Genomic DNA, 6336 nt, shown 5'->3' with positions numbered 1-6336 from the left:
CCGCGCAGTCGAAGCGTCGCCGGTGACGCAGAGATTGCACCGAAAGCCCTCAAACGTCGAGGTGGGTAGTCCCTTCGTCATGACATTGGCGAACTGCTGATCGGTTGGGACATGGAGAACTCGAACACGACCAAGTGCGACGTAGTTGTACTCGGCCTCCGGAAGTAGCTGTCGTAGCCAAAAGCACTCCGCAACGGCGATGGCCACGACCCTGTACTCAGCCTCGGCACTTGATCGTGAGATCGTGGGTTGTCGTTTAGGCGACCACGAAATCAGAGAAGGCCCAAGGTAGACGCAGTAGCCGGAAGTGGAGCGTCGAGTGTCAGGAAACCGAGCCCAGTCGGCGTCGGAGCTGTAACGTAACGACGTCGTGTTTAGGGGGTGATTGTTGGATTTAAACCCGACGTAGTCGCCGTATCCGGATTGTATACGGAGCAATCACCTAGGTGTACACGTGCTTGTATGTGAGCCCGAGTAGGACTAGTGTTAGATACCGAGTCGGTTTGCTAGTACTAGCTAAGCTGATATATATATGTACGTATATCCCTGTAATCTTGTACCGATCAGAAGCAATAAAGAAAACAACGGGAGCGATGGCAATCCACATCGATTCTTTTGTGCCGAGCTGTGTACGTGAGCTAGCTTAGATCAACTTGAGTGATTACAGCTAGAAGTGCTCGTGCGTACTACTAGTACACGTCCAGGTGAAGGATCGATCAGGAATTAGCTAATTGAGGCTAGCTTGTACTGCGGTGCACCTCAGCGTAAAGTAACTTCGTCGAGTTCGTCAGTGAGCTTCGCTTCGTCGTTATTTATCGTCGGTCATCACCGTCGCCGGAAAGTACTCGGCGTCAGTGCCTGGGCCAACAAAGAGGCCACTTCATTTCCCCCCTTCTCACATTCTATAAGAACACTTAGAAAGTGGATGGATCACGTAGTATCCGTCCGTTCAACATTCTAATTCAACTAGCGTGTGTTGAAGAAACATGAATCCACGAGAGCCTGCCGAAACCTGAATGAACATGCCACGGTCGGCCGATGGACTACTCAAAAGAACAAGATCGGCGGCCACGTTCATACGCAATACAAATCACATGTAGAATACAGATGCATGTCGGCTCGCTAGCTACGAAATGTTTGTGTGCATCAGCTGGTGCCCATGCATGTCAAAGGTGTTCCCCTCTGTTTAGAAAACAAAAAATGCTACTCCCTCCGTTTACTATTATATGATTTTGGTTTTACACGTACTGTGAGAGACGGCCGTGTCCTTTCCCTTGATATGATCTGCTGCAACAGGCAAGGATGGCGAAGTTAGTGGCAGGACATGATGCTGTCATCTGATGCCGATCAATCATCCGTCGCCACTAATGAAGACGGTGCAGGGCCTCCGAAGCATCCCAAACTCGGGATTTTGGCGCTGCCGGTGTCCTTCCTTGTCGTCAATGACTTCACCATGCTATGGCGAGCGACACTTGTCGCGGCGCGTTGGTTTGCTTGTGTCGGCATGACCTTTGCTTGCGTCAAGACTGTGCACATATGCAGTTGCTGGATCGGGGCAAGTGGAGGAGACAACGCATGATGACTTTGATTGTGTGGTGCATCTCGAGTACCTGGTCTCCGACTCCGGGATGAAACCCTAGGTCTGACCCTAGTTGGTTACACCTGGCAGTGGTGGCGTTCTTTGTACCGTTACCCTGATGAAGGCATTGCTTGAAATTTGCTCGGACTTGATTTTCGAGGTGAAAATCCCATGATCTAACCTTCTGTGGTTGGATCCGGCAACGGCGGCGCTTGCGCGTCGTTCACTTCTTGCAGGCGTTGCTTCTGGAGAACATTTTATCGTAGTCCTTGTGTTGTCAAGAGATGGTTGGTGCCGATGGTCACTATTGTATATCGTCAAATCGTTGTTTTCACCGCTTCAGTTTTTTTCTACTTCTTTTTATGCGCCTAGGCATAGCTTCAGTCTTATATGACTTTGCTCTCTGCCAGGGTGATTGTTTGTGTATTGGATGTGTGCATCTTAGTTATGAAGATGATGGATGTATGCTCGTTATGTTTCTATCGTTTGATGCGACAATATGAGTCAATTAAAAAGTCATTTATAGCAGGAAAAATCAAGTACGTCGATGACATGAACAAACAGCAAATATCACCGAAGCCATTTGGATTGAACAAATAGCACCTTCATGCTGGCTAAGTGATTCAATCTTGGCCTTTGAGAGGAAAAATTAAGAATAATAAAGTCATGATCAGGGAGCACAAGGCATGGTTCACTGGAGCGGTTTAGCTAATCAAGAGGTGTCACTCATGATCTTGGTCCTATCTTTTCGTACAATAATAATAGTAGCAACATATCAACATATCAACATATCAAGAGGTGTCACTCATGGTTCACGTTCCGTGCGCGTGCAGGTATGTTGCCCCTCTCCGCATGGATGCTCTACCAGCTCCGGATGGCGTCCCCGGCCACCGGTAGGTACTTGTGCCCTTGCCAGCACCACTGCAGACGAGGACGCATGAATCCGAGGCACGAGCTGGGCAGAAGATGGTGATTTCCTCTACCCTAATTTGTCTCTTTGTTCTATCTATTCTTTATATTTAGTAGTACTGTTCGTTGATGAAAACTTTTTTTGTTGTCCAACGACTCCTACGATGTGAATTATGTCGATTATGTCCGAACTATGTCTTTTGTTGGTCTACGTAGGTTTATAATTTACGCTGCATGACATATGAGGGTTCGGATATGTGAGACGGCGGTTGTGGAGGCAGTAAAATAAGGGGTGACCACTCACGGTTCATAAACACACACCTGGACGCGTCCACAGACGTTCAGAATTAGCTCTCTCTGTACGTAGTACATGCCGTACTGTACGTGTACGTACCCAATTGCTCTTAATCCGCTGGCTGTGGACCTGTGCGTACATGGCTAAGATGTGCCCCGCCCGTGATGCCACAAGGATGCCAAAACGGGCTGCATCTGCATGCGTGCTGCTGCTGAAAGTGGTACCATACCATGCATATTATCCACAGATATATACATACACATTATCCATCAATATGGGCATCTCCAACTGCGACCCACAAATTTCCTTCAGTATCTGTCCATAGATAAGGATGCGGGAGGCCGCCATCAAACTGTAGCCGCATACATTTTAACAATAGTTCCAACCAACCGGACCAAATTCGTACAAACACGGCCGGATTTCATACAAACATGATGAATTTAATTACATTACATCAACTAAGCGATGCTAGTCAGGCTCCGGAGGTATAGTAAATATCTAGTCTAAATGGTCGCCAGCGCTTGTCGGTGTTCTGGGAACGGGGGTACCCAGATCTGCCTGCCTGGGGCCCACGTGTGGCTCCCTCGACGGCCCGGTACGGCCCAACGGCAAGACCTTCAGGACAAGACCCTCGCGAGGGCCCTGGCCTCACGGGGTGGATGGCGTCAAGTCCCCCGAAGGGGGCGGCCTCCCCAAATTGCCTCCCGAGGAGCGGAGATTTCTATGCAGGTACCAGCCTCACGAGACTACGATGACGTAAGCCATAACGACCATGGCCAGGCGGGCTCCTACGGGCGCAGAGGAGACATATTTCTCTTTGGTGCTAAGGAGGCAAGGACGAGCGTGGGTTCCCGAGGAACCCCCAAAGGTTCCCATTCCGGTGCTACCAGACCAAGACGACGAGCTCGGCAGGACGAATATCATTGTTGAGCCCACCGCTGCGTCACGACCAGAAGCTTTGCAAGCGAAGACTATGCTTCGTCAGGATTAGATGTACTTCTTGTCCCCCTTCAAATTGGCTATTGTGGGATCCCTTCCCGCCTAAGTTTTGAGGGAAGAGGACCGAGGCCATTATAAATATAGGTTAGCCACCACCGTAGAGGGGGTTGCACTGAGATCAGATCATTTCCCCACACACCACCATAGCCCTCGCAAGGCTGTTCATCCATTGTACCTGTTCATCCTCAGCCCCTCGTGAGGCCAATCCACCACAAAGCAGGAGTAGGGTTTTATGCTGCAAGGTGGCCCGAACCTGGGTAAACTGTCGTGTTCATCTCTTTCCTCGCTCGAGCATGTACCCGACGAGGCTAGGCTGTAGGGCGACGAGCTTGAGACTTGAGAAGGTTGAGATCTTCGCACACGCCCCAGAGTTCAAACCTCCTTGGGTCTGCGGAGCCCTGAATCCGACAGCGCCCTTTCCCCATGTCCGGCCATGAGCCCCAATAACTGAAGCTTCGCCTTTCTCCAGTTCCACCTGGCACTCTCCAGCTCCGTCTTTAAAGCCCCGGGAACTGAAGTTGTCCGCCTCCATGTCGCCGCCAAGCGGCTAATAGGCTTACGATGTTGAGCCCACCAAAGCTTGGCTTCAACGGGAGGGGAGTATCGGCGGCCTTCCTGGGACACGAGCGGCAGGGACCTACTATGCACTACTCTTCCTCATTGCCCGCGCACGCGGACGTGCAGGCTTCCTAGTCGTGGCGGCGGGGCGCGGCCTCGGCGATGTCCTCCTCGTCATCAGTCTCGTTGAACACTGCCTCGTCGCACTCCTTGTAGGCGGCCACCACCTCCGCCACCCATTGGCGGTACCGCTAGCGGGTGAGCCGAGTCTCGTGGGTCCACGAGCAGCGCCTTGTGCTCTACCAGGTCCGCGTCGGTGCGACTGCCCTGCCGGTGGCAAGCTGGTCCTTCGCCCGCAAGTGCTCCTGCAGGATGTGGTGTTTGTAAGCAGCGTCATCCCGCGCCTCTCGGAACTGCTCCTGCCGCACCATTTCCATGTAATGGGCACGGGCCTCGCCGATGGTCATGGTGAAGTGCACCGGCGATGATGGCGTGGAGGAGGGTGGCGTCGGCTCGTCGTCGAAAACGCCTTCTATTGGGACGTCATCGTCCTCTGACCACAGCCGGCCGACAGCAATGGCGGCCATCCCCTTCTTCTAGTCCAGCGTCAGCCCATTACAGAGAGTTTTGGTGGAGGATCAATCCATGGTGGGAGTGGTGTGGAGAAGGATCTGAGGTGGATGACTGCGGCTATGATCTTGAGGACTTCGTTTTAGATAAGTGAAAGCAATACTATCATCTCACCGATTCATTTATGCGAAAATTTAAGTTTACATCTAAGCACAACATGCATACCGTGTTATTCGATCTTTATGATAAATCATATTACCATGGACCTAGAAGATTTTAATGAAGCATGCAAAATCCCCTAGGGGGGCATCATTAGTGAACCCCATAAGACTGAGTATAATGATTTCCTTGCTAGCATCAATGTGGGAGAAACTAGAGATATTACACAAGCTACCATGGAGAGCATTCACTTTCATGTTATACATTATTTTGCTCTTTTTATAGGTAGATGCATTAACGATAAACATGAGCATAGCCACCTTTGCTTTCCAGATCTTAGTATCCTCAAGTGTGCTGTGTTGGGTGATAAATGATATAACTTGGGGGCTATTATTGTGAGGAGGTTACACCTTAATGCTAAAGATGGAGATTTCTTTGGTGGAATTTATGCCACTTGTCTAGCTAATTATCTTGGGGTGCCTATAAAGGGGAATAATATTGAATTACCACCTTCTTTCCTTGATTATAATGCTTTGGTACGCTACCAGTTTCTTGTGAGGAACGAGCAGTCCCTCCTGTACAGACTAATCTTTGATAGACAGTGTGCTGTCCATATTACCCTTCCTGCTCCTGTATTCTTTAACTTTCAGATAAAACGGAGATATTTTATAACTAGAGAGCGCCTTCAGGCTGCAGCCCTTCAGGCGGTAGCTGCCGCATCCCAGTACAACTCCGACTACAACTTTGGATATCCGCCACGCCAGCCGTGGACCTAGACCAACTTAGGCCAAAAGGCTAAGCTTGGGGGAGTACGTATTTCTCACCGACATTACATTCGTGTTCACACACTCATTTTAGTTGTCGGTGTTCATACTTTTACATTGTATTATCCATGCTACTTTATTTCTTTTTCTCGCTTTCTTCTTCTGCATTTGAAAAAATTTGAGAAAATCCAAAAAAAATAGTTGTAGTTTCTTTCCGTTGCTAGTTTATTTCTTTTTCTCGCTTTCTTCTTGTGCACTCGTAGTGTTTTTTTTAAGTCGTGCTTTGTACTCGCTTCTTCGCTTTGCCGCCTTCTGAACTTTTCTTGTTGGATCTGCATGCATTTCCCTTTTGATATAATATAATAAAAACAAGCACTAGTAGAAAACGGACCTTTTGTCCCGGTTCGTAAGGGCCTTTCGTCCCGGTTCCAGAACCGGGACTAAAGGGTCGTTACTAATGCCCTGACCCTTTAGTCCCGGTTCTAACCAGAACTGGGACAGAT

The sequence above is a fragment of the Triticum dicoccoides genome, chromosome 3A, assembly GCF_002162155.2.
Source record: "Triticum dicoccoides isolate Atlit2015 ecotype Zavitan chromosome 3A, WEW_v2.0, whole genome shotgun sequence".
NCBI classification, from domain to species: domain Eukaryota; kingdom Viridiplantae; phylum Streptophyta; class Magnoliopsida; order Poales; family Poaceae; genus Triticum; species Triticum dicoccoides.
Note: the sequence above shows the minus strand (reverse complement) of the source record.